At 35.6% G+C, this 27436-nt stretch overlaps 2 long non-coding RNA genes across 2 annotated transcripts; both read left to right on the top strand.

Annotated features, from left to right (window-relative positions):
* Positions 1 to 17151: 17151 nt before the first annotated feature.
* Positions 17152 to 17892, top strand: LOC114758260 (uncharacterized). Its single transcript, XR_003741771.1, has 3 exons — positions 17152 to 17287; positions 17548 to 17725; positions 17834 to 17892. It is a non-coding gene; the product is annotated as an uncharacterized LOC114758260 (long non-coding RNA).
* A 187-nt stretch (positions 17893 to 18079) lies between these two features.
* Positions 18080 to 19932, top strand: LOC114758259 (uncharacterized). Its single transcript, XR_003741770.1, has 2 exons — positions 18080 to 18669; positions 19381 to 19932. It is a non-coding gene; the product is annotated as an uncharacterized LOC114758259 (long non-coding RNA).
* The last annotated feature ends 7504 nt before the right edge of the window (positions 19933 to 27436 follow it).

Consider the following 27436-nt stretch of genomic DNA (forward strand, 5'->3'; position numbering starts at 1 on the left):
CACCTTATCAAAGATGCTTCTTTGTTCCTTATTTAGTAAACAAAACAACTTGTCTGCCTCTAATTAGAGAGCAACTCGATCATAATTTAGTTCTCGCAAGATAAGCTTGTTAGAGACATCAATTAAGGTTAATTCACTTGGTAATGGCAACGAGGGATAGTCTTGAAGGCTCTTTCCATTTTGACGAAGCAAAGAATCAATCTCCTTTAATGCAAGCTGCTTCTTATCAGTCAAAGGAATGTTCAAACCTGCTATACCATATGACAACAATCATTACAATGAAACAAAAAAATTAAGTGCAAAAAGATATAATATGCATACCTTGGAAGTTTTGATCGTTACGAGGAATATACAATAAATCTTCACAGAGTAATACGGAGCATTCTTTCCACACATTCTCAAGGCGATGCAAGTAGCAACATAATAGTATAGTGACAAACAACTTCCTTAATATAGTCCATGAGGCCCAAACAGCCTCTTGAATGGCATGTATATACTCAGCATCATCATCTAGTAGCCTAAGAGCAAAACAGGCAGCTCTGAAAGTTAGATAGATAACACCATTAACAGTTCTTATGTCTTCAAAAAATTTTGGATCCCTAACTTTTGTAAGCAAAATTTGAAGGTAGTACAACTCTCCTGCTAATGGCGAGACATGAGTAATCCTCCCAACTGCGAATCCTTTCTCCCTTTTTTTCCACATACATTTATTTCTTTGGTAAACATTACAATTTGGAAATTCCACATATGTTAATGTGGCGGCAAATGTGTCATCAACATTAATTTTCATCCATGCCAAAAATTGAGATTCATTAACCCTAGGTTTATCCAGTAATTCAGCAACATCATCACTATTAGAATAAATTATAAACTGCTGACCAGGCAAATGAAAACAAAGCCTTTCAACAGAAGGGTATCTATGGTGTATCTCAAATCCAAAAATTTGCTAAGAAGCCTTACATGTAGATATATATCAGCAATTATAATATTCTTGAACTTCATCAACTAAGCTTTGCAAATCTTTCTTGCCATTGTTGTCAAAAATACCAGCAACAACCCTATCATTACCCTTACTTATATACTTAAATAGATACTTAATCGAAGTAGATTGGTTGCATTTCTCAACGTTTATATGTGCCTGAAACTTTTGTAGCAGGATAGGATTATAAGGCACAACAAAACGATTATCTAAATGAATACCTTTCACCTCGATTGTTTTGCCATCGTCTCTTCTTTGATAAGTAGGTAACCATCATCATCCAAGGTTGTTTGTTGAGTGAACTTTTTCGGGAAGTATTTACTACATCACTTCTCTTTCATGCATGGTGATTTTGGATTGCTCATCCCATAAGGAACATGGATCATATATTTTTTAACCAAGTCATTCAAGATAGGCGAGGACTTTTAGTCAGGTATTTCTGCAGATATAACTTCATCAATCCGTTAAGGAGAGGAGATCTTCTCATTGGGCTCTAGGAACAGAAGGATGTAAGCATGTGGAACGCCATATTTTTGGAACTAATAGTATAAACCTCTGAAAAAAAAATTAAACAATTGTTGATACATAATAATAAATTAGTTTAATTATAAATTATTCAAAGGAACATAATTTGCTATACATCATAAGCAAATATGAGATGAAGCCACAAATCTGCACGTATTGTTCCAAATATCTTTTGTTTCTTAATTGTCTTTAGAAGAGATTGCAACTTCATCCTAAAGACTCTTGGAAGAATGTCTGGTCTATCAAATGGTTGTAAGTTGTAGAGTTTGCAGTATCTTCTGATCTCTGGCCAAGCTGGATTGCATGTGAACATTAAAAAGATATTAGGATATCCAACCCAGCGACATATAGCCATAGCATCTAGATAATTTTGAAGCATATATCTTGCTCCACGTAAATGACGATGGTAGAATTATTCGCTTCCTAGTTAAAGATGCAATCGTTTCTCCTCTAATAACATAATCAGACAATCCCTTGTATAGATCCATCCTGAGTTCCTTTTGATAAGTTCTCACCTATAATAATCTCTGAGATTCTATCATTGTATAGCCATCAACAATAAATTGTTGCAATAACCTACAAGCATGTAAGATAACTGAAATTTCATCCTCCCTACTCATTACTCTATAAGCAAAGAACTCTCTTATGCTAAGCCTCTTTCTTGTCTTTGTAACAAATAATGTCTCTTCTCGATGCTTAATATCATCTCTATAGCCATCTTCCCCATAGGGAAATAATAGAGGATATTGAAGAGGCAAATAGGAAGCATGCAGTTCATTTATTCTTTTAGGAGTTCCAGACTGTTCTTCTACTATGATGTCTCTAATGTTAAAATTCATATCTATATCACCAACAATTAATGTAGCAACTTCAGAAGTTGTAGGCAAATTGTAAGTTCTACCATCATGTTGCCTTGTGCTAATTAAGCACAACCTCAAATTGGCATTTCCTTTGCTTTGTAAAGATGATGCTGCATACCGATATTGTTGTACAAAAGGATTGACTTCATCAAGCATCACTTTTATTCCATGAACAATCAAAGGATCTAACACGAAATTCTTCTCATGTTTGCTGCAAAATTAATTGAGAGTTAATAAATTAAATACTCCATACTATATTGAGCAAGAAACAAAAAAAGATCTAGTATATTAGCTGATAGCAAAAATCCTATTGGTGACTTCGTTCTCTCTATCATATATATAGCTGAGAGTATACAAGTCTAGTACCTTCAGTTGGTAACAAACTCCCTATATTATGATAATTCATCCTAAACAAAGAAAAAGTGTATGGCCCTCCACCGTAATTGTTAGAGTGATCAATTTTACCTCCCATTGAGGTGAATGAAAACATATTGTTATATTGCCTTATATTTGAATAGAAGTTCCTTGAATGCATAGAGTTTTTGTTGAAGAAAAAATCATGTAACACAAGCAGCGGTGCTTTTATAGCAGGAAGAACAACCTTCCCTTGCATGCAACATAAAGAAAAATTGTTTGCTATTCTTTTCTTATTATCCTTTTTAACTCTTTCATTATACCAGAACATTGCCCCACAATGCTTACACTTATGAACAGGATCACCTTTATTATCATATTCTACAATAAAATATCTAATCAACACAATTATAAACATCAATAAGATAAATTCCAAACAACATAATTCTAGCTTATTTAAAGGGAGAATTACAATGAGGTCCCAAACAAGGAAAACAATTGAAAAACAAGTCCTAAAGGTTGTCATCTCCACTATACACTACCAGAAAAAAGGCTTTTCACTGTGGTTTTGAAGGTGAAGTTGATAAAGGTGACGTTGAAAGGTAAAGAAAACACGGCATTTTAGAACCGCCGTGGAAAATTGATTTTCCACGGCGGTTAAACAAAAAACCACCGTGGAAACTCAATTTTCCACGGCGATTCTTAGTAAACCACCGTGGAAATTAATATTTCCACGACGGTTAAACAAAAAATCGCCGTTGAAATTTTACTTTCAACAGTGGTTTTTTGTCTTAACCGTCGTGGAAAATGCTTTTAACGGCGGTTATAAATATCGCCGTTAAAAATATTTTTTTTTAAATTCTGCTGGATTTTCATTTTTACCACTCTGTAGTTTACAGTTCCAAATAAATGTAGGCAGTGTAGAATACGTAGAACAAGATCAATTAGCTAGTTCATATATATACAGCATTGAAATTTCTTTTACACAATGCGAAAATAGGGAAACCGACCAATAGAACTAAGGGGTTAATTAAGACCAAAGAACACGTATTGGCTAGGACCAACAATTCTGAAATAGAAGTAACTACTTCTTTGTACAATAGAAATCATGAACATGTACATATAAGAGGGAACCGAGAGAAAACATCTAACAATAAATTTTTTGAGAAATGACCTAACTATTTGAAAGCTAAATTTCAATAGTTTGTACCAATGTTGTTAACAAAGTGTCCCTCATCAAGTTGATGTTATCCATGAGATATGGCGCAGTATTTTGAAATATCTGTTAATCAAAAATAACATAGTAAACTTAGTTAAAAATGTGAAATGAATTGAAGAACGCCATACAACGTAACTCATTTTTACCTCGTCTAATTTCTCAGTCGTTCCTGTCTCAATTATGTCATTCATGTAGCGGATGACATAATATCCACATTCAACATGTCCTTGTTGACAACGGTACTAAGAAAATAAGATATAAAATTGAATATTAGACATTATTGATTATAAACATTAACTTTAATTCATCCAAAAATGTTTAAAAGTTAGTTCAAAACAACATATACCTTTGGAAGAATCCATGTTGGTGCTTGTCTATTTTGTTTAATCGCCACAACATTAAAAGTATGAAAAGCCCTATCAATAGTATAAGAGAAAATGATATTAGAGCATGTTTTTATAAACTTCACAAGTAATAAATATATAAATATAAACTAACGTGTCAATGACATCTTTGGTTTCTTCGGATGGACTTCCACAGAGTGAATCGAACCAGTAAACTTTGTTGTCAAAAGGGGCACAAACAATTAGAGTCTAATGATAACTACAAAAGACAAACCATGTTAATTATAACCCGACACATACAACTTGTATATCTCAAATACAATAATACACTTACCCTTCCACGTAAGGTGCAAAATATATTGGCTTTCTGGTCTGAGTCATTGTGGTCATGATGTAGATTGACCTTGCTTCCACAGTATTAAATTCTTTCTACACCCTTTGAGGACACTTAAAGCCATATGTTCCTTCAAGTCCTCCGTTTTGACAGATTTGATTAAAGTGCCTGTTGTTCAAGTAAAAAACATTAGGACATGCATGAAGTATAATGTGTAATAAGAAAATGATATTGTAACTTATAAAATAGCAAGATGCATGAAGACTATATCAAGCTCCTCAAAGTTGAGGAACTGAACGAGGTCCCTCTTGTCAATGGTGAAGTCGTATGTTATATCTGAACCCACAATCCCCAACGGCATCTTGAAAGTCACAGGCTTTTCTATGTTTAGCACCATGGAATGAAGAACCTCCAAACTGGAATACATAAGCGCAACATCACCAGGAAGAGGCAAGAGTACAAGATCTGATGATGCGCTCATTGTGGCCTTCTTCGCTGCCGCCTTCTTCACCATTGGTTTTGCAATAAGTCTCTTTGGCCACAAAATGAAATGTCCTTTAGCTTGGGCCAAGAGTCGAACCTCATCAGTAGGATTGGGCACTGGTATACCCCCTTGACCATGAACAATTCTCTCCACTGTCACCCTTGCTTGATTGCTCGGAATTTTGTTGCCGTGAATTGTTGTGCCCATGAATACTTGACCACTAGCAACATGAACAGGTGAATTTTCATAATCCACATAGAGAGAACATGGCATCCCATTGTCTTCGACAGGGTCAGGGTCAGACACTGTCAGTTGCTATGTCTGATTATTACTGCCCTTTTCGCTTTTTATCACAGGTGAACCTTGAAACATAATATGAAATTAGTTAAGGAACATTAAATAAGTTTAAATGGATCAAATGAATCTTTAGAAGATTTAAAAAGATGTGTGATTATTACCTGGAAAGGTTCAGATACTCAGGGCATCTAGAATCCGCTCGTACCCATCATCATCAGAGTCTGTTGAAACTTAGCATCGAATTCGTCACATATCTTTTGCATCTCTGCCATGTGTTGTTGACTTAGCTCAGCTTGAACTCTCTCTGTTTCTTCCTGTAGTCGTTGGTCGAGCTCCTCTTTAGATACCATGTTAGCGGAGGATGATCTAGTGCTTCTTCGTGAAGTAGAGCCAAAAAATTCTTTAATACCAATCCCTTTAGGGGTCCCTCTAACTCTTCCGGGATGGTCAGCGTTTCCAATAGCAGTGGCCAAGATATCCATCCATCCTTGAGGGATGAATGTACCTTGAGATAATTGCTCCTCAAGTGTATCCTGTATCATTAAAGCAACAAATTCAATTTAAGATAATTGAAAAAAACAATTAATGAAGCATAATTCTTAAATATTACTTACAATCCTCTCAGCAACAGTAGTAGACTGTGGAGTAATGTATTGACCCTTTTTAATCCTCGCCACCTTCCATTTTTCTTGGTGAGAAGGACGCTCAATAGGTGGAATGTAGCCAGTAGGATCTGAAGCAGCAGCCATCTGTGCATTCTTCATCTGTTCCTCCATCATACTTCTTTCCAACCCACCATACCCTGCATGAGACATGGTATGTGGGTATACATTCTGCTCAGATATTTATTTGTTCTTCTGACTCAATGCCTATGACAATGAAACAAATTCGACAAAGTTAGTTTAGTTAAATAAAATATGACCTGATTAAAAATTAAGTTTGAAGAAACCAAACCTGAAATGCAGGGTCTTCACGTTGCTTCACAAAACTCTCTCATGCCTCATCACTAATAAATAAATATTGTTCCTTGGGATGCTTACCCTTTCTTTTTCCACGAATATAATGTTTTGTAAGCGTGGCCTTAAAATCCCTCCACCGTTCATCAAGTTGCTTAAACAGACGGCCTCTCATTTACTCAGTGGTAGGAATATCAAATGTCAGCTGCAATACAATAATAGCATAAAGTTATAAAGTAAATAAGCAACTATAATTGAAACAAGTAGAGAAAACAATGCACAATATACCAATATATCCTCCCAAATGTTTTTCTTCAAATCTTTGTCCACCTTCTTCCAGCTAGGAATGTTAATGGCAATCTTACTGCGTGTGACATAACCCACACAACTAGTAAATTGAACCTAGCCTTTCCTATAGGCTTCAGATCATCATCAAGCTCCACTATAATCCTCATAGGCTGTGTGCTCTCATCACGTAAATCTAAATGCCTCATACAGGTTGGCCCTCTACCCTTTCTCCGGCTAGTAAAAGAGCTGTCGTCACCAGAACCCTATTGACCGGATCTGTCCATTTCCTGTTTAAAGAACAACGAATTAATAAATGTAAGAATAAGAAATATCAAGTTAATATAAAACATTATATTATTAAGTATATTTAGCAAAAAAAATCAAATAATTCATTTAAGCCTTACAACGATTATCCTCCCAAATTCCTTCACAATGATCATCTCTAACAGTATAGTCATTATCTACCAAATCTAATTCAATTGCTTGAGGTCGAGTAGCTATGAAAGGCGGGGTTTCATCAAGATTAAGCTCTAAGTCACCACCATCTCCACTAACTCCTTGCCTTTTACCTTGAAGCATGATAGACAATTTCTTTTTTGCTAGATCGGAACGAAGAACACTTGTTTTGCTTGACTTGCCAAAATAAATGGCTCGTCTCCATATCCAAACCTCTCAAGATCGACCAAAACAAATCCAAATTCTTCATCCACTTGCACAGCATTACTATTAACCCACTTACATTTGAAGACTGGAACTTTAAATTTGGTATAACTAACCTCCCATATCTCTTCTATTATTCCATAATAGGACATTGCCGCCAACATTGGGTTTCTGTCTTTAGAACTAGCAAAATGTATGGCTTCCGCTACTACTATCACCCTACTATTCTATATAGTACTCTTATCGTCTTGGGTTTTTGTGTAAAAAGAATAACCATTTATATCATATCCACCCCAACACAAAACCTCAAAAGAAGGCCCTGCAGCTAGCCTCTGTATTGTCTCAGAAGAATTGCCATCTTTTAACACTTCTCGCTTGAACCACTCTGCAAATGACTTATTATGTTCATTAGCTAGTTACATATCACTCTTTCTTGGATTCAAGTTCCTCAGCATATTCTTGTGAGCATTTAAGTAAGGCAAAACTTCATCCGTGTTGTTTAAAATGAATAGATGTGCCTACATTACAACTTCTCTTGACATAGACCTCACTATGACACCCCATGTTCCCTTGCTTCTTCTCCCCTGATCATGTCGAGATTGAGGAAGACCAACTGCCTTTACCCTATCAAGATATGTGTTACAAAACTCAACTGCCTCCTCAGCTACATATCTCTCAACAATTGATGCCTTAGACCGATAAGGATTCTTAGAGTACCCTTTTAGGATTTTCATGTATCTCTCAAAAGGGTACATCCATCTTAAACACACAGGGCCACAAAGTCTTATCTCTCGCACAAGATGAGCTATCAAGTGGACCATAATATCAAAAGATGATGGAGGAAAATGCATTTCCAATTGAGAGAGGATCACATAACCTTCATTTTCTAATTCATCCAACTCAGCAAGATCAATGACTTTGCTGCAAATGACACTAAAAAACATACAAAGTCTTGTAATAGTATTTCTCACATCGGTTTTCATAATTCCTCGAATAGCAAGTGGAAGTAATTGTTGCATCAACACATGACAATCATGAGACTTCATTCCCGTTATCTTCAAATCTTGCATTGAAACAAGTTTGCTTAAATTAGAAGAATAACCTTGTGGCACCTTAATACTATTGACAAAACCACAGAAACTTCTTTTCTCTTCTTTTGATAATGTGTGTGCAGCTAGATGTAAATAAGCCCTCTTACTATCTCTTTCTTATGGGTGAAGGACATTTCTTATTTCAATTTTGACTAAGTCTCATCTTGTATTGATTCCATCTTTAGTCTTTCCACTTATATGCAAAAGTGTACCAACAAGGCTCTCACATACATTCTTCTCCACATGCATCACATCTAGACTATGCCTCACATCAAGACTTTGCCAATATCGAAGATCAAAAAAGACAGATATTTTTTTCCATATATTTCTCTCATCGGCAGTCTTCTTCTTCTTCTTACCAAAGACCACATTAATTCCCTCTACCCGCTGATAAACTTCTTCTCCAATTAATGGTCTTGAAGCCATTTCATATTCTTGTGAGCCATTAAATGCCTTTTTCAATCTACGGTAAGGGTGATACCGACTAAGAAACCTTCTGTGACCTAGGTATACTGTCTTCCTGCCATGTTTAAGTTGCATATAGTGGGTGCCTTCTTCGCATATTGGGCATGCTTTATGCCCCTTAACACTGTATCTTGACAAATTTCCATATGCTGGAAAGTCATTTATCGTGGTGAAGATCATGGCACGTAAATTGAAGGTCTCTTGTTTATATGCATCAAACACATCAACACCTTCCTCCCATAATTTCTTCAGATCCTCAATCAAAGGTGCCAAATACACATTGATATCGTTTCCCGGTTGTTTTGGCCCCGAGATCATTAAAGATAGCATGATATACTTTCTTTTCATACATAAGCAAGGAGGCAAGTTGTAAATTACGAGGAGCACTGGCCAAGCACTGTGTGTGCTACTAAGATTACCATATGGGTTAATTCCATCCGTATAAAGCCCTAGCCGAAGGTTTCTTGGCTCGCCACCAAATTAAGGAAATTTTTGATCTATTGTTTTCCATTGAGGAGAATCTGCCAGGTGACGAAGCTTTCCATCACATATTTTCTCATTGAAATGTCATCTCAAATTCTTTGCATCTGTGGCATTAGCAAATAGACGCTTAAATCATGGTATTATTGGAAGATACCACAGAACCTTCAAAGGAGAACCTTTGGTCATCTCATTATAATCACCATCATCTTTCTTCATTTTGTATCTTGAAGTCCCACATTTAGGGCACTTATTCAACCCTTCATAATCATTTCTGAATAATATGCAGTCATTAGGACACACATGTATCTTCTCATATTCCAAACCCATCGAACACAAAATCTTTTTTGCCTCATACATTCGTTTCGGAAGTGAATTCCCTTTAGGAAGAATATCACTCAGCAATTCAAGAAATTTCGTAAAACTAGCATCGGTCCAACCATTTCTTGCCTTCAAATTCATCAATTTCAATACAGTTGTCAACCTTGTGTAATCATCTTTGCACCCCGGGTATAAAGGTGTCTCTGCATCACTACACAAAGTTTCAAAGGTAGAAGAGAACTGTGTAGAGGATTCAGACCTTATATCATGAAACATATCCGAAATTCTATCACCAAAGTCTTCATTCACAACCTTCTCATTTGCAGACAGTGTAGTCTTTCTAATTTCTCCATGCCATATCCAATTTGTATACCTCAAATTTATCCCATCACAGATAAGATGCTCTTTTATCTCAGAAATACTCCGTCGACTATTGTTTAAACATTTGACACAAGGACAATAGTACAATCCATCTCTTTTACTAGGGTCATTTCTCTGAGTAAACTCAAGAAACTTTTCAACCCCATCCTCATATTCCTTGCTAATTCTCTTAGCTTTCATCCAACTACGACCCATTGTTCTACAGATTATTTAAACAACACTTTACTATCAATCAAAATTCATAATGAAGAAAAAAAACACAAATAACAAACAGATTATTTGTTACTAAATTCTTATATTTATTACAAAAAAATTACCAAAAATTTATAAAAAAATTTAAAAACTTCACAACTAATCAACTCCAAACATTTAAACATGTTTCTAATATAGTATATAAGAAGGAATTAAGGTTTTCTCACATCCAATGCACACCAATCAATGGTTCAACCACATAAAAAATGCAAAATGAACAATACAAGTCAACCACAATGTAAAACTAACAAACCCATTTCATATATAACAGATTTTCATGGCCAAAACATTCAACAAACCAAGCAAAATTGAAAAGAATCAAAGAAGAGGATACTCACAGAGCAGAGAAGATTCAAATGCGAAATAAGGGCGTTCGAACGGCGGCGGACGGCGGCAAGGCACCACAAGCTCAATGGACGAGTTTAAACGGTGGGATAGTGGGGGGTATGGCCGGTAATGGCAGTTTTTTGATGGTGGGACAGAGGGGACCACGGCCGAGAAAGAATGATGCGAAATTAGGGGCGTTCGAACAGCGGCGGACAGTGGCAAGGCACCACAAGCTCAATGGAGGAGTTTAAATGGTGGGGTAGTTGCAGGAATGGCCGGTAATGGCAGTTTTTTGGTGGTGGGACAAAGAGGGAGCATGGCGCACTGATGAAATGAGAACAAAAATGACGGAACCACAAAGCAGAGAAGGGTAAAGGACACACTTTCCATGGTGGTTTTTAAGAAAACCGCCGTGGAAAATAAAAGCCTCTTCAACTTATTTACAAAAATGCCACCGCCTTTTTTTTCACGTCATTTTTTTGCTTAACCGCCGTTATTTTGCGACGTTAAAAGTCTTTTTTCTAGTAGCGATAGAACTTGTCATTATAGGCTGTTAAGATTGTTATTGGGACTTTTTGATAATTATTTCTCTTCTGTAGGACTTGATTGTAATTCCCCCTTATTTAAAATACCTTCTGAAGATAACTTCTTGCATGTGGCAACATCTTTTGAGTTATCACCCGAGAAATATCGTCCTATATAGAAAAATGTTTTAAGAATTACTTAGTCCAGAAGATAACTACAAAATCTGTTAACCACTTAATATTTCATATGTGAAAAAATATTGAAGCATCTTACCTTCGTGATTGATACAAACAGATTCTTCACATTCACTATTGTCGCTTTCTAGCCCATTAAAACTAAATTCAATGTCCCCATAGTCAACGCCTCTAGTTGGAACAACTTGTGCATAGAAATGAGGTAGGTAATGTCAATGAAGTATACTTCTAAAGTAACATTAACATTTTACACATACACATTAGGATACATATATATAACCGAAATAAATTTGAGCTTGGTGCATACATGTAATGAAGCATGCCATATTTGTAAATGGGTATGATGGGATACCTTCCTCTAATGAAAACCAAGCACCAATAAAATTCATACGCAATTATTAGAAGTTATACACACCATTCCTGTCAATTCCACACAATTCCGTAGTAGAGCTTTTATCAATAGGCTTCATTGCACTTGATCTTTGAGAGGCTTGTCTATGGCATATCCTCTTATCTTTAACATGGTCCGCTGGATCTTGATTACCGTCGTCGTTTATCGTTCTGAACTTTGTCTTGCTGGTACATGAAGTTTTGTTCTCATCTACACTCATCAAACCTCTTAACCTAGCACTTGTACACTTCCACTTATAGTTGCCATATCTAGTTGTCAATTTATTCCTTGAGTAAGATGAGTGATTCAGATTTTGATGTGTCATATTAATATTTGAAATAAAGTGAACCATAGCAGAAAAGTATTTCTATCAACATTATCTATATGAGTGAAGTTACTATACCTGGCAAAACATTTTCTTCAAATCACCGTGATGAATTCTCAGCCACATTAGTTATCTCATTTAGAACTGATGATGACTTCTGATGTTTACATGGACGTTCAATATAGTTATGGGGAAAACTATCACTGGTTGGGTCAATGCTTGTGAGCGATCATTGTTTCTTTCATTATGTGATAAAGTTACTGCCAATAACGTCCTATTTTCTACGGTACCAACCATGAAATTATGTAATGAAATTTCAATAATGAAAATATAATATGAATAGATGACTTTATAATGATTCTATTAGCTTCAAAATCGCATATACCTATCAAAGTAATGGGTGTACATGACTGCGATATTGATTCTGATAATAAATGTTTAGCTGCCGGTGACAAATCTTGCTTCTTCCTCTTAACTGAAGATCCATAATCAGTAGAAGACATTATGGATGAAACACAACAAAAAATGTAGAGGAAGACTCCAGCAGATGCGATAGCTTTTTCATGTCCATCTGAATAGATGTAGTAAACACTTTATATTAAAATAAGAATTCTTGGGCACCACTCAATATATATTTTGAGTAAGAGAAAGACGGTCAATATTTATACTGGCAACTGTGCCACTACTAAATATAGTAAAGGACGAAAAACCACACTAACTAAGTTTCCAACTTCCAATTCGGGATGACATCTAGTTATGGCGAGTAAACAAAACATTCAAACACAAATATCAAAGAATATAGAGTTAGCTAAGTGAACTATCCTCTTACCTATTTGATATACCATAAGGTGAGGAAGAATTTATAGAACAAAAAACAAATTTTATATACTAATCAACGTCATATCCCTTCCACTCATAACATATTATTTAGTGAATTCTATATAGAAAAATATAATATATCATATTCCAAAATCGTATGGCTTGAATTTATATTGAGGATAAGCTTGCCAGACTATTCTTCATTTTCAGTATATAAGCAATCACTATTGGATCCACCATAAATTACGTTGCTGGTACTACCCTATTACTTAAAAAATTATCATACCAAGGTGGAGTGCATTCTATATAGAGAAATATAATATAATAGGAAGATTTTGAATATGATGCATTATAATAAATAACGAATACATTAATATTACTAAATTATTAATAAATTATTAAATACGAATGTTGAAAAAATTATTCTTATTGTCCAAATGATTATTCCTAACTCTGATATATGATAACTTAAGCTCAAACGATATAACTATTTAGAAGTAACATATAAGTATATAAAAGTAATAGCATGAAAATCCTTAAATTCAAATAAATTATACAAAAGAGTTAGAGTCTGATGTATGATAACTTTTTCCCTAAAGTTTCCTTTTACCTGTAAATACATTAAATATTATCACATTTTAAGCGAGATATGAAATTTATTGGGAAACTATGCAAAAAAAAAAAATTTCCTAAACGACCTTTGATATGCCATATTTATTATATAGTGACTATTTCATTTATTACCAGTAAATTGCCCATGTTGCCATTTTCACAATGAAAATAATGTTTACTGAAAAGGAGTAGGTAACAACAAAAGAAAACAATGACTCATATATTGAAGATATTGAGAACAAAACATAACTTTCAGATGACAACTAAAACTAAACATAAAATGCCAATAAACTTTGAAACAGTGAAACAACCTCACAAATATATCAGCAACAACTAAAGAAAAATAATGCGAAAACATGAATCATCACTAATTAGATCCATCTTAAGCCATCCCTCTTTATCTAAACATATTTCTCTTTCTTCATTGCCTTCAACAACCCTTGCTGAACTCCTGAAACTGTAGACCCATTGGCCTCATGCGAAGACTCCCCAGTGGCAGCATTCCTCTTTCGTAGAACTCTCTTTCTCACCTTACTTAGTGCTTCGACTGTGGGCAGTGGGATTTCTTGCATCCAAAGGTCTTGAACAAGTGCAACTGTAGGACTCTGTACCTTATCAGAGAGAGGACTACTCAGATCCATAGTTTTGTCTTGTCCAGATTCAACATCCTCAGAAACCTTCTCAATATTCATAACAGAAGTACCTCCATCCTATAACAAATAACCAAGTTATGGTTAATATAAGATGAAATGAGTTTATCAATACCTAACAAATAAGCATATCAGAAGAAATACTAAATTCTATTAAGTCACAAACTGTGAAGCAACTTCAAGTAACTGGTCCATTAAATCCTCACATATAGTGTAGCTAGAGACACTAATACTGGAATTCTAGTGCAGCACATTGTAGTCATTAAGTTTCAACTTCAATAGCATTCTCTTGCCAACTAAATCATCTAGATTTTTGGGGAAATCATATACATTGTTCACCTATTATGCAGTGAAAGACATAAAAACAATTAGCTAAAGAGATACGTTAACAAAAGAAAACATTACAAATACTGCACTCTCATACAGTAAAAAAAAAAACATACAAGAGCCTTCAATTCAAATGCAATCTTATCAAGTAGTTGTATAGCAAGCTTGTCCCAAAAAATCACTGATGCACTACCAGATTCATCATCAACCAAGTAATGAATTTTTAACCTGGGATCATTTGAAGCAATCTTTAAAAAAATGATTCAAGAGTATAGGCAAATATTGAAAAATAAACGGGATAAAAATGACCAACTTCGGCTCCACAGAGTCAGGCTTCCTCTGACACCCCGGATAGATCAATCCACCATTCTTCTCTCTTGGCTTGGTTGCACAAATAGTACAACCATCATACGTCCAACCATACTTTGTTTCAAACTTCTGAATAACATAGTTTGGCACAAAGTTTTCACCCTGCAAATAGATTGGAATGAAATTATTATGACATCACTTTACTAAAAATGACATTCCATAGGTCCAGCATTCAAGCAGGAATAAAAGGAAAAAATAATCAATTCATATAAATCAGAAAAAGACAATATGGCACATACAATTTTTTGCCGAGGAATTTGAGAGATCAAGATCTTATTCTCATTCCTAGATATGCTAGGTCTATTTGAATAACTTAATTGAGAGGGCATTAGCTGAGTGATAGTTGTACCAGTAGGAGGTGATTCCTCTTTCGCTCTGTAGTAAATTAATCTTTAACCGTCACATAAGTAGAAAAGCATTAAAAAAAACAAGATATATTGACAAATAACAGGTATACCATTGCACCAATTACTTAGCTTCTTTGATGGGAGGATTGAATTCCACAATGGTTGATTAAATGAGCTATAAACCTGAGGTTGACCTACATTCAGGACTAAACAATTAAAATAATTGAACAAAACCTCATATGAAATAGCTTTAACAATGGGCACGGTGCATAATATTTACCATCCTCAGATAAACCTATATGTGCAAGACCCGACAATAATACAACAGGCGTCTGAGTGTTACCAACATAAGCAGTATATGCCTTTCTAGCACACTCATCATATAGAATGCATTCCATGTCATTCTCCCTATATGAACAACATTAACATACATAAAATTAAGGCTACAACTGTAGTTCATAGCAAAACATGCAAACAAAATTTTAGGTCATTCAAAATAATGTGTACACATACTCAATGCCTATTAATAACATTATGAACTTATACTTTGTCTCGTTATCTCTCCTATACTCCTCAAGGTTTCTAACAGACTTCACAAAAGTAAGGACGTCTACATAAAAAAAACACATTTGATTTCATTTATTGCTTAACAAAGATGATGGCATCTTTAACAGGAAAGTTTAAATAGGAATAAACTTATGGCCTGAACTACTACCAACTAAACGATCTACCGGATGCTCCTCATCCACCTTCTTGATATCAAGGAGTGAGAAAAAAGTGTAAAAGACCAATGGAATATTCCCACTCTCTTCTTTCACATATGTATAATGAGAGAAAGCAATCTTGAAAGAATGTGTTGTGGGTCTATACTGATTCTCATTTTTTAGCACCTCAAAGTCATCAATAAAGTAAATTTTTCCTTCCTCAGGGGAGTGAGCATATTTTCGGTAGAGGCTTCTTTGTATCACAACTGCTAGCATCTTAATTCCCAGTATTAGGAAAGCAAACAATCAAAATATATACAAGTTCATAAAATAATATGAAGAGAAAGATGACGTGTTACGCTCATCATATACCTCCTGGTCGACAAGCAAAAAAGATGCAGAACAGGTCCGTTGGTGTGGCCTTCGAATATATGTTCCACTTCCTGAGAACCCTGACTAGTAATTTCCACCTATTAGTGTGATCATTGACCTCTTTAAGCAAAGATATGTTCTCCATTGTCTAACAGAAACAGAGACTTAGTAGGAAGAGAAGTTTGAGTGATCACTTGAGAATCAAAATGTGGTGTGCAGAACCTCAAACTAATACACTATTTATAGAAACAGACTCAAACAAATAATCATCCATATATATATAAATACTCTTCCACCAAGCCGGCTCGAATATGGCTTATTCTCAGCTTTAGATACATATTACTGTTCACAAGCCACTTTAGGTTTATCTCAGGCTTCGTTTGAGCTGATTTTAGTTAATGTCATGCTTTGGGCTCCGCATTCAGCCCATATGTTTCTAAAAAGCTTTCTACCAATTCAAATTTCAAAATTCCCAAGCCTCCCGCCGTGTGGCAACTTCGGTTTCGTACTTCTCCCCATCGCCTACCTCAGATGCGATAACCTTCCTATCTGCCTCATTCTCACCTCAAATTCTTCTTCCACAAACTGCTCTATGATTTTTTCTTCTTCACAGTCTTCTTTCATGATTGCCGATGAATCCGTGCTTCCATCTTAAGCATTCAGCAAGGCATTTGTGCTCTCTGCTCTTCCTCTAATTTTCTTCATCTCTTCCATCTCCCTCTCACTATTGCTTCTGCTTCTCCCCTGATCTTCTTTTAAATTTATCTCGTAGATCCCCATTACCGATAATCTTTTATGTAGATATGTGTGAACGGTGGGGATATATTGCGATCATGCTAGCACCGAAGAAGCAACGGCACCAGCCACGATGAGGATTCTGACCATGTCCTCGCCCTCACCCTCTTTCTTTGTGGCAAGAGAACGATACCTAAAACACAGAGAACACCCGAAAAAAAAAAAAGATCTAGATGCATGTCTCAGAAGAAGAACCGACCTGCTTTAAATGCGAGGAGAGCAGATGGGAAGAGGTTGAAGGTAGGGAACAAGATGCTTAGATATGAGAGACTTCCGATGGTCGCCCTTTCATTCCATTCCCCACAACTACGGAGGAATGTAACCACAATAGAACCACTGTTGTTATGATCAAGAACATTCCATATCACTTTCAGCACCTGTTCTCTCCTTCTTCGCCTTTTATTTTTCTCCCCGGCCCATCCTCTATCTTGTGTTTGTGCGTTATATGTAACTGTTCACCTTCTGACTAATACGGTTATCTGTGCCATGGGGATTGTCAGGTCTAAAAGATCTGATATCGATATTGGACAAGCACTGCTCCCAGCAAAATCAAAGCTCTCAGCAGGCATCTTCTCTCTCCATGTATGATTTTGTCTCTCTACCAATGGGTTACATGTAAGTGCAAACATGCCATGCTGTGTGCCGGGGATAATAATGAAGATCCTCTTTGATTGTGAGGTATGGGGTTTATTATTAAAAACTAAAATGATGAGGTTTTGAGTCTAAGGATTGATTGACTTATAACAGCATGTCAAAACTAAAATGATGTTCATTATTTTTTAGCAGGATGGCAAAGGTTCAGCATATCCTGAGCTCAAACGAAGTAGAGATATTATCCATAAAGGTTGATGAGATCCAGCTGAAGCTAAAATGAACGGGCAAGATGAGAAGGCTGAGGTACTGATTTGATTGCTTCTGTATTTTCTCATATAAAGTGTAGTTTTTAGCTGCTGCGTATATAATCTGTGTTCTTGGACTACTTTATGTGCACTTCATAATGAACATCTGGATTTACACTTATAATCATCAATTTAAGTGACATTATTATAATATGCTGATCCTTATAAACAAATGGGTAATGCTCCATCATCACTTTCCCAAGTGTATATACACAGTAGGAAGGACATGAAAACTTCGCATTCTTGATCTGCTAGAGTCAAGAAAAAGACCATAGCATTAATAACAATAGTAATCCAATTCATTCTAACATAAACTCAGAATATAAGAAGCAATGTTCACCATAAAACTTCAATTATATCATCACTTATCAGAATATGCAAAAGTTATCTCATGAAGTTTTTATTCCATGCAATGTTAAAAATTCACACATTTCTTTTCGAATTAAAAAAAAGGATATCAGATCATGTATAAATCAGTGGAAACACATTCAAATGCTTCTTTGTTGTCAAATACAAGTGTGAACTAACAAAGCACATGATTTAAAAAGAAAAAAAAGGACAATATATTCTCATGCTCTGCCAAATGAGGCGTCGTAGAAGTTGCAGGTGGATGCTCTTTCTTCTGAATCTAAAGTGTTGTGAGAGATTTTGGCAGTCCAGAAGTAAATGCAGGGAGAATCACTTTTACATAAAATCAGAGATTTAGAGGATGACTTTTCTGAGGTATTGTCTCTTTCCTCTGCTACTTATAGATTTATGTATCAGTTTTCTCTTCCTTCTTTTCTGTTTCACAGAGTTTAGTGTCACTTAACCATTAATTCTTAAACGTGCGTGCATCAGGAAAACAAATAACATGCTTTGATCGCAAGGCTGACTTTGATTTGTAGAAAGTTTGGGGAAGGACTGTTTTTAGAAGTTTCATTCAGGGGATCTTTCATAATTACCAATTACTGACAAAAGGAAATAGAAATATTATTGGGTGATATTATAGGTATCTGTATGAAAGTAGATAAGAAAAGTTGTGTTTTTGCTGTCTGAAACTAATAATCTGGCCTGACCAAGTTAATATGTCATTGATTTACACAAATTGTTGAAAGTATACCCAGCTTTTGAATAAATTCTAATGTTATGTACATATATTGGCTATCTCATTCTTTCACTGCTTCTATATCTTTTAATTAGTACATCTCTCAGTTCCTGTGTTGCAAGCTAATAGCTTCTATATAAAATATGGTGTTTGTTGTTGTTGTTGTTTTTTTTTTTTCCCCAGTGTGTTGTATCTACCTATCTGGATCAATGAGTCAACACGAGAAGATTTTCGTTATTTATGTTCTATCTCAGAAAGGAAATATTGTGCCTACAAAACTTCCAATGTAGCCTTATGCATTTTTGATGCAATTAAGAGGCGTAAGGGGGTTTCTTTTTTTAATGCAGGCACAAGGAACTATAATCCATTGGAAGCTATTAGCTTTGTCTCTGGTATACCAGTGAAGCGGTACATGGCAATATCAATGCCTGTAAAAGAGATAAATATGTTCCCCTGGCGATACGAGTGAGGAAATATTATGCAGAAGCTATCTTAGTGCAAGTTTCTTATTCCTATGTGCTATTGTTCATGCACGAAAAGTTGTCACCATTACGCCATCAACAGCCCTGTCTCTCAAAGATAAGAGTTATCTGCATCAAAGTACTGACCATTCTGTGCAGAACACATTGTTATGAGTACTATGTCCAGTATTTTTTTTATTGTTAGTATTAATCATGTGGATGTTATGAGACACGTCTCCCAGTGTAGCAATATCGTCAGTATGTATATATAATTGGTCAACTACAATGTCTGTATTATATGTTAATTTTTAAAGCTTCTTTATGAAAAAGAATGCGGACAAACAATGGGGAAGTTTTAAGTGAAGGCGTCATTTTCCCATTTAAGTCACTTTTGTAACATTTGTCTCTTAATTTGAATTCGTTGCACAATAGTATAAATCATTAAATGTAGAGGATCTTGATGTTTAAGGTTGGAAATTTCTATTGCACATCATGAATCAATAATAAAATATAACATCCCTGTTATGTGTTTTCCCGCACTTTAAGCACCTTGCAAGTGATGCTGCGTTTCTGTTCCTTTACATGGTGCTAATGATTGATGTTATTTTAGTATGGAATTCTTCAAATTTTATACCTGCTCTAATTTTTTCCTTGAATTATTTGGGGGATGTAAGGCCATAAAATATGTATCCTTGACTTGGGTAGGATTTAGAAAATCATAATGGTAAGTGGATGATTTGTTTTTTTTTTTTTTAACCGACGTGGATTATTTGTTTGTTGATGCAATATGATTATTTGTAATTTTATAACCATTGAAGCCCACGCCCTCATACGTTTCATGAGGAAGTAAACTTCTTTTTTTTTTTTTTTTAATCTTGACATATGAAGAGGATTTTTTCCATTATTTTTTATCATTGAAAAAGAAGGTTATAGTTACTATTGAATAAATCTTATATGTGAGTTAGGAGCACGATAGGATGGAAAATATTTTTACATAATTTTGGGATGGTTGTTAAAAATCAACTATTATTGGAAGATGTAGGAATTTACACTCAATATGATATCTAAATGTTAACCGGAAGCAGAGAGTCATAAAAGATAAAGGTTTTTTTTTTTTTTTTGGGGACCAGCCATAAAAGATAAAGTTGAATTCATAACTATGATTGGAGGCTAAAATGTCATGACTCTTATCAATTAACAGTAGGAAATAATTTATATTAATTTGTACATGATACAAATGTAATGAAACAAATATAATCATTTAAATAAAGCTTAGAGATTGTGCTTAGAAATTTTCATATCTTCATTTTTTATGTGTCATGAATTCATGAAATATCATGAATTATGATATATTTATGTGTAGTAAAAGGTGAGTTTTTTTTTATAAAATAAAATAAAAAAATTTCAAATTACAAGCTCTCCGCGCATTGCGCGGGAAGCACATGCTAGTTGGTAGGAAAACAAAGCCAAAAAAGTATTAAACAAATCATTCCCTCGAAAATGCTTAGCTTGGACATCAAGAAAACTTTTGGTAGCCCGTTAAGAATGTGTAGTCAACCTTGGATCGGGGAAGTATGGTCCAAATAAATGCCATAAACTTTTGGCAGCCCATTAAGAAGCATCATTAGGAATGCCACTGTGAAGGGAGAATTCAAATAGGAAAGGGACCGAGCACAATGTAATATTTCTGACTATGCATATTAATAGTAAGAGGACAACTTTAGGCAAGTAGGGAGTCAATAAAGGGTCTACTCTTTCACACTTACGAAAATTTTGATAATAGTGTTTAAAAAGTATAAACAAATCATGCCCTCCAAAACAATTAACTTGAAGATGGAGAAGAACTTTTGGTAGCCCCTTAAGAATGTGTTGTCAATCTTGGATTGAGGAAGTATGGTCCAAATAAATGCCATAAACTTTTGGCAGCCCATTAAGAAGCATCATTAGGAATGACCCTGTGAGGGGGGGAATACAGATAGGAATGGGACCAAGGATAATGTAATATATTTTACTATGCTAACAATAGTAAGAGGATAACTTTAGCTAAGTAGGGAGTCAATAAAGGGTCTACTCTTTCACACTTACAGAAATTTTGATAATAGTGTTTAAAAAGTATAAACAGGTACATTAACATAAGAGGGTGATAAAATAAAAAAAGCAGGAACTCTGTAGACTGTAGAGTAGCAATGGACTACCATTATGGAGGGAGAATTCAAACAATCCAGAAAAAGGACAATATAATACTTTGAACTTTACAGATCAATGCTATAAGAGGACAGCTATAGCCAATTAGGGACTCGATAAACGGTAAACTCATTCATGCTTGAGGAAATGTAGAGAATGGTATTTCAAAATATAAACATATATAGGAAAAAGGCAAGATGTCAATAAACTGTAAAACAATAAAAGTTGATAAACTTTATACAATGACACTAGAGTAAAAAAACATCATATAACTATCAGGCATGATAATCCAAGCATGGTCAAAAGCTTCACGTTGCTAGCATGGATGGGTGCGAATAGCAGATCTAGGTTACGATTCAATGCTGTCTAGTGTCTACCTAACAGATACTTTGACCATTCCATAATTGCTAATAAAGTATCATCACACAATTTCTGCTTAAGTCACCATGCATCACAATGTTATGAAAAAGCCAACTTTTCACAAGGTCTGAACTGGACGCTAAAGATTTTCCAAATAAGAGAACTGTAAACTTGTTTATCATGCAATGACATACCGAAAAAATATTCTTCAAAGATCATGAAATAAAATACGTAAATATATAATAAGTAGCACATAAGCCTAACGTCTTGATATCCCTAAAAAAGCAAACTTGTCACTACAATTATAAATATGTTGGGTGGTCAGATATACGAGGAACTATAGAAAGTAACACACCTACCAATGAAAAGAGCTCATGCAAACATTTTGAGACCAATTACCAGCGATGTGTATTTCCTCAGCTTCATAGTTGCAATCTAACATACTTAAGTTGATGCATGAAGGAAGGAATACCCATTATTTAAATCATTACTGCATATTTAGTAAGAAGATTTTACGAGAGCATGATAATAATAACACAAATATGGAATGAAAAAGCAATCCTTACTGTCCAAAACATATATTAAAAGCATTAAGGTATAGCATGCTTAAATTAGTATATGGAATGAAAAGCAATCCTTACTGTATATGCAATGATTACATTATTTTATTTCAAGTATAAACAACAATAGAGAAAGATATACAAATTAAACCTACACAGAAGATTAAAAAAATAGAATTAAGTAATAGGACATAACTTGGTGTTTCTTTTCCTGCTAATGGACCCTTCTAATTTTTAAATTACATTAAATAGTCCAATATCCAAAATACAACAACTATTTTTTACATTACACCATGGATGCGAAACTTGATAAGGAAACCATGCAAAAAGCACCTTGCTATCTTGGGGTACCCTGACACTATATCCAGAATCCAACTTTTCATGTGCTTTGAGTTGAATGCTGGAGTATTATTTTAACAATGAAACTGCAAAGGTGCATAGCCTGCACTGACAACTGAACATAAAAGACAACCATAAAAAGGATAAAAAAATAAATAAGGAACAGTACTCTTACTAAACCCTGATAAAGTAGAGTTGTCACATCAATTCCAAATATATTGATGGGCCTACCTTAGTTTACACCGTTTCAGTCTCTGTTTCCTTAAAGAGGCAATGATCAGACAAAATAGCATACATGTACCACAATCTATAAGTTGAGGGTTAGCCTACAAAAACTTTTAAAGAATAGCAGAAAAATCTGATCTATCAGCAAAATCAACAACCAACTTTTATAATAATTGGTAAAAAGATGTAAAAGTAGGTATCACAGTATAACTGTTATGCTAGAGTCTTCATTGAAGCTATCGACAGATTTTTCCTGGTCGACGAATTGGATTTCTTTAACTTTCTAGTTCCCCTTCAACTTACTCTAAATATAAAACCAATATGTAAACACTAAAATTGACCACGTCAAACATCCATTACCCTAAACACATTATATATACAGGTTTCAAAGTGCACAACTAATCATCTGATAAAATGTCACAAATAATTCTTTACTTTAAATATTTAATTACATCCAAACCACGGATTAATCAATGATAAACAAGTGTCATTTGCATCATTGCTTAAATGCCACCTTTGTTCTATAAATACTTAGAAGACCACCATACCTGAAGCACTAAACTTCACCAAAACTACACTCACCAACCACAAGACGATGGCCTCTCCTTTCCACTACTGAACAGAAGATACTTTACTCAATGTCCTGCTCAAGTGGAATGAGAATGACGTCGGGTCAATTGGCATTATTTGTGGCCCTCTTATCATCCTTAGCGACTTCAATGAAGTTGAGGGAAGGGTTAACCTTAGGACATCCGAAAAAAGGAAGGCAACGGTTGGCACTTGTAGATGGTATGACTCAAGGTACTTCTTGTTCTGGTGCCTTTACGGCATCATAAGGATGTATGGCTTACAAAACTCTCAGTGGGAGTTTGTAGACGATCATGACTACACATATAAGAACATCTACTTGGCAACCATTTAATCCTACCAACCACAGACAAGAGTGAAACTACCAGCAACATTGCACAACCCAATCCTAATCCAAAACTTATACTGCCACACTTACATGAAGATTTACCCTCGCAAGAGAAGCCGCCGTCTCAAATTTAACAAGGTGCTCGTTGAGAAGAGGGGCCAAAACAGAGAAAAGCACAAACTGAAAGATGAAAACTTACCTTTTCCTAAAGAATTAGGGATCCACTTGGGCTTCGTTATAGAGGGTTGAAGCTAGACTAACTAAATGGGCTTTATTATCTGCAATTTTCAAATGCTCCCCATAATCCATTCATAGTTTCATAGGCATAGTAAAGTGTTATGTGTTAAGGATTAGTAGCATTTATATTTCTAGATGAATATTTCATATTGTGTTCCAAAGAACTAATATTCCTGTTTATCCTATTTTGTGTGTTTGGAGTGGCATTTATATTTATAAATGATTAAGTATTATAATTATCATACTCTATTTAAGAAAATTGTTTCTGATTTATAACAATTAAACTGGAGACGTTTTAATGGAAAATTCACAAACCCATTCCAAATATTGTTACTAAAAACTGAGATAAATTAGACTATTAAATTAATTGAATTAATAAATCAATATACATCATTGAGAACCAAAAATAATATTACAATTTCATTGTGACATACTAATTAATATCAAGCTAAAAAAGGAAGCTCTCCTCATGCCCAATTGCATAAAAACAAAAAAAAGAAGAGAGATTAAAAAATACATAAGAGGAATAAATGTAAAATCGTTGACTTCAAACAATTTGCCTGGTCCAGTGTTCTTCGCCCCCTTGACGAGCATCATACCCACATGCAAACCTGCATCAATATAACAAACAAAAAGCATAGACGAATCAACAATTTTCAGCATCAAAATAATAGATAGACAAACATTAGTAGTCTACAAAACATGCAACCAAATTACAGTAGCTTGTTGTTTACAATCATCAAAACAAAAAAAGAAGAGAGATTAAAAAAATTACATAAGAGGAATAAATGTAAAATCGTCGATTTCAAACAATTTGCCTGGTCTAGTGTTCTTTGCCCCCTTGATGAGCATCATACCCATATGTAAACCTGCCTCAATATAACAAACAAACAGCATAGATGAAGCAACAATTTTTAGCATCAAAATAATAGACAGACAAATATTAGTAATCTACAAAACATGCAACCAAATTACAGTAGCTTGTTGTTTACAATCATCGAAACAAAAAGTTTTTAAACAATCCTCGTAAATAGGGGGATATCAGTACTGTCTGCTTAGAAACATTAAGTACAAAATATCTTCTCAAAACATCAAGGACTCCCAACAATCCTAGAGTTGTAATACCTATCAAATCCCACTCGCCTAGAACTCATTCCTCATGTGCTGCACATCTGGGTAGTTCGGATCAACAAATACCGGTGTTGCATCATGGAATGAACATATATGCCCGCTAGCTGCATGAAAGGTATGAGATTAAATACAATGAACATAGAAAATATTAATGCTCTCCAAGAAAAATTAACATTGAAGTAGCAGTAGAACGGTGCTCTGTTACGATGGAGGGCCGACCGCCAGAGGGTGGTCTCTATGATACTGAAGACGGCGATGGGAGTGATCGAAACACAAAGAAAATTAGGCATGCAATGGACGAGGCTTTGAAAACAGGATTTGCACCGGGAGCCTCCTTCAAAGATAAGCTTATGGGAACAGAGGAGGAGCCTCTGGTGCAAGATAGAAAAGGAAGCAAGGTAGTTGACGAGGCGTGGAATGAATATATTGCTAGCCTGAAAAGCTTTTTCGTTCAAAAAGAAAATTTGGATCATGAGGAGTCGGATGATGAAGACTATCCTACATTTAGAGTCACACAAGAGGAATATGAGTTGTGGTGTGCTCCATGGAGGAAGTCGCTGATAATCAAGCTTCTAGGTAAATCTATCTCTTTGGGAGGCATGAAGAGTAATCGTGCTCGAATATGGAAGACAAACAAGGCCTTCTCAACCCGGGATCTGGATAATGATTTCTTTGTTGTCTCCTTCGAAGATGAGGGTGATATGAACTACATCTACCAAGAAGGGCCTTGGATGATAGCGGATAGGTATCTCATGGTTCAGCGTTGGAGACCAAACTTTGACCCTTGGTGTGCAGAAGTGCAAAAGAAAATCGTAGCATGGGTGAGGATACCACTCTTACCACTTGAGTTTTTCAACACTGCTAGTCTGAAAGGGATGGGATCTATGATTGGTCGCACGCTGAAGATTGATAGAATAACCCATACCAGTGAAAGGGGAAGATATGCTCGAATATGCGTCGAAATCGATCTTCAGAAACGCCTCAAGTCGGCGATAAATATATTTGGGAAAAGGAGGACCATTGGATACGAGGGACTACATTTGATATGCTTCCAGTGTGGGGTATACAGCCACCACAAGGATAACTGCATGGGAAAGAATATCTATCATGATCATGCAGAAACAGCACCTGTAAATTATCCTACCCAGCAACGTGAAGATACACAGGCTACAGTTGGGGACCAAGCAGCAGAGGGGAACGAGGTACTGTCTCAAATGGAAAGCAAGACTCAGGCGGAGGACCACCAAAAACGCCGGAGAAACGCCGATAAAACCAGGGAAGCCGCTGGTGACGGCGAGACAGCAAACGTACACAGTTTTGGGGTTTGGAACCTTATGCAACGGTCTACCAGACGCCGTTTTGGCAGTTCCGAACAATCAGGAAGACATAATCACGGTCATGAGCAATATCAGCGGAAAAAAGAATATCCTACCCAACATGATACTAGACCTGACATTAATGCAGAAAATCATTCTAATATAGGAAACCCAAGTATTGGGCGTGATTTTTCTGGATACTCCCGATCTCTTGAGAGAGAATCTGCCGGTCAGAAGAAGTGGGTCCAAGTAAGACCACCTAAGCAAACTCAGAGAGGAAAAGATGGGAATGCACAACTTTCTCCCTATCCCGAAAAGAAAACTAATGATAGTCGAGACCCATCGTTAGTGGAGAAGCCCAGTAGCAACTTCCTAAACTCGCATAACCCTTTTGCTCCTTTGGATGGCTTGACTCAAGTTAATGGGTCAGCAGACATTGAGCCCATTCCTCTCTCTAACCCTAAGCTAGACAAAACTCGTGATGTGGTGATGGAAGAGGACAGCCACGACATTAGGATGGAAAAGGTGCAGATCACGCACGTGGCTATGACTGAACAGATTCATCAAGTGGAAGTTTTGACCAGTTCGGCTCAAGCCATGCCTTATTCGAACCAGCTCTGCTTTCTTTCTTCACCAGGGCCTATAAGCAACGCACCCCGTTCTGAAGGGGATCA

Source organism: Neltuma alba, unplaced genomic scaffold, assembly GCF_004799145.2.
Source record: "Neltuma alba isolate B1F8T4 unplaced genomic scaffold, ASM479914v2 tig00010684_pilon, whole genome shotgun sequence".
Lineage (NCBI taxonomy): Eukaryota > Viridiplantae > Streptophyta > Magnoliopsida > Fabales > Fabaceae > Neltuma > Neltuma alba.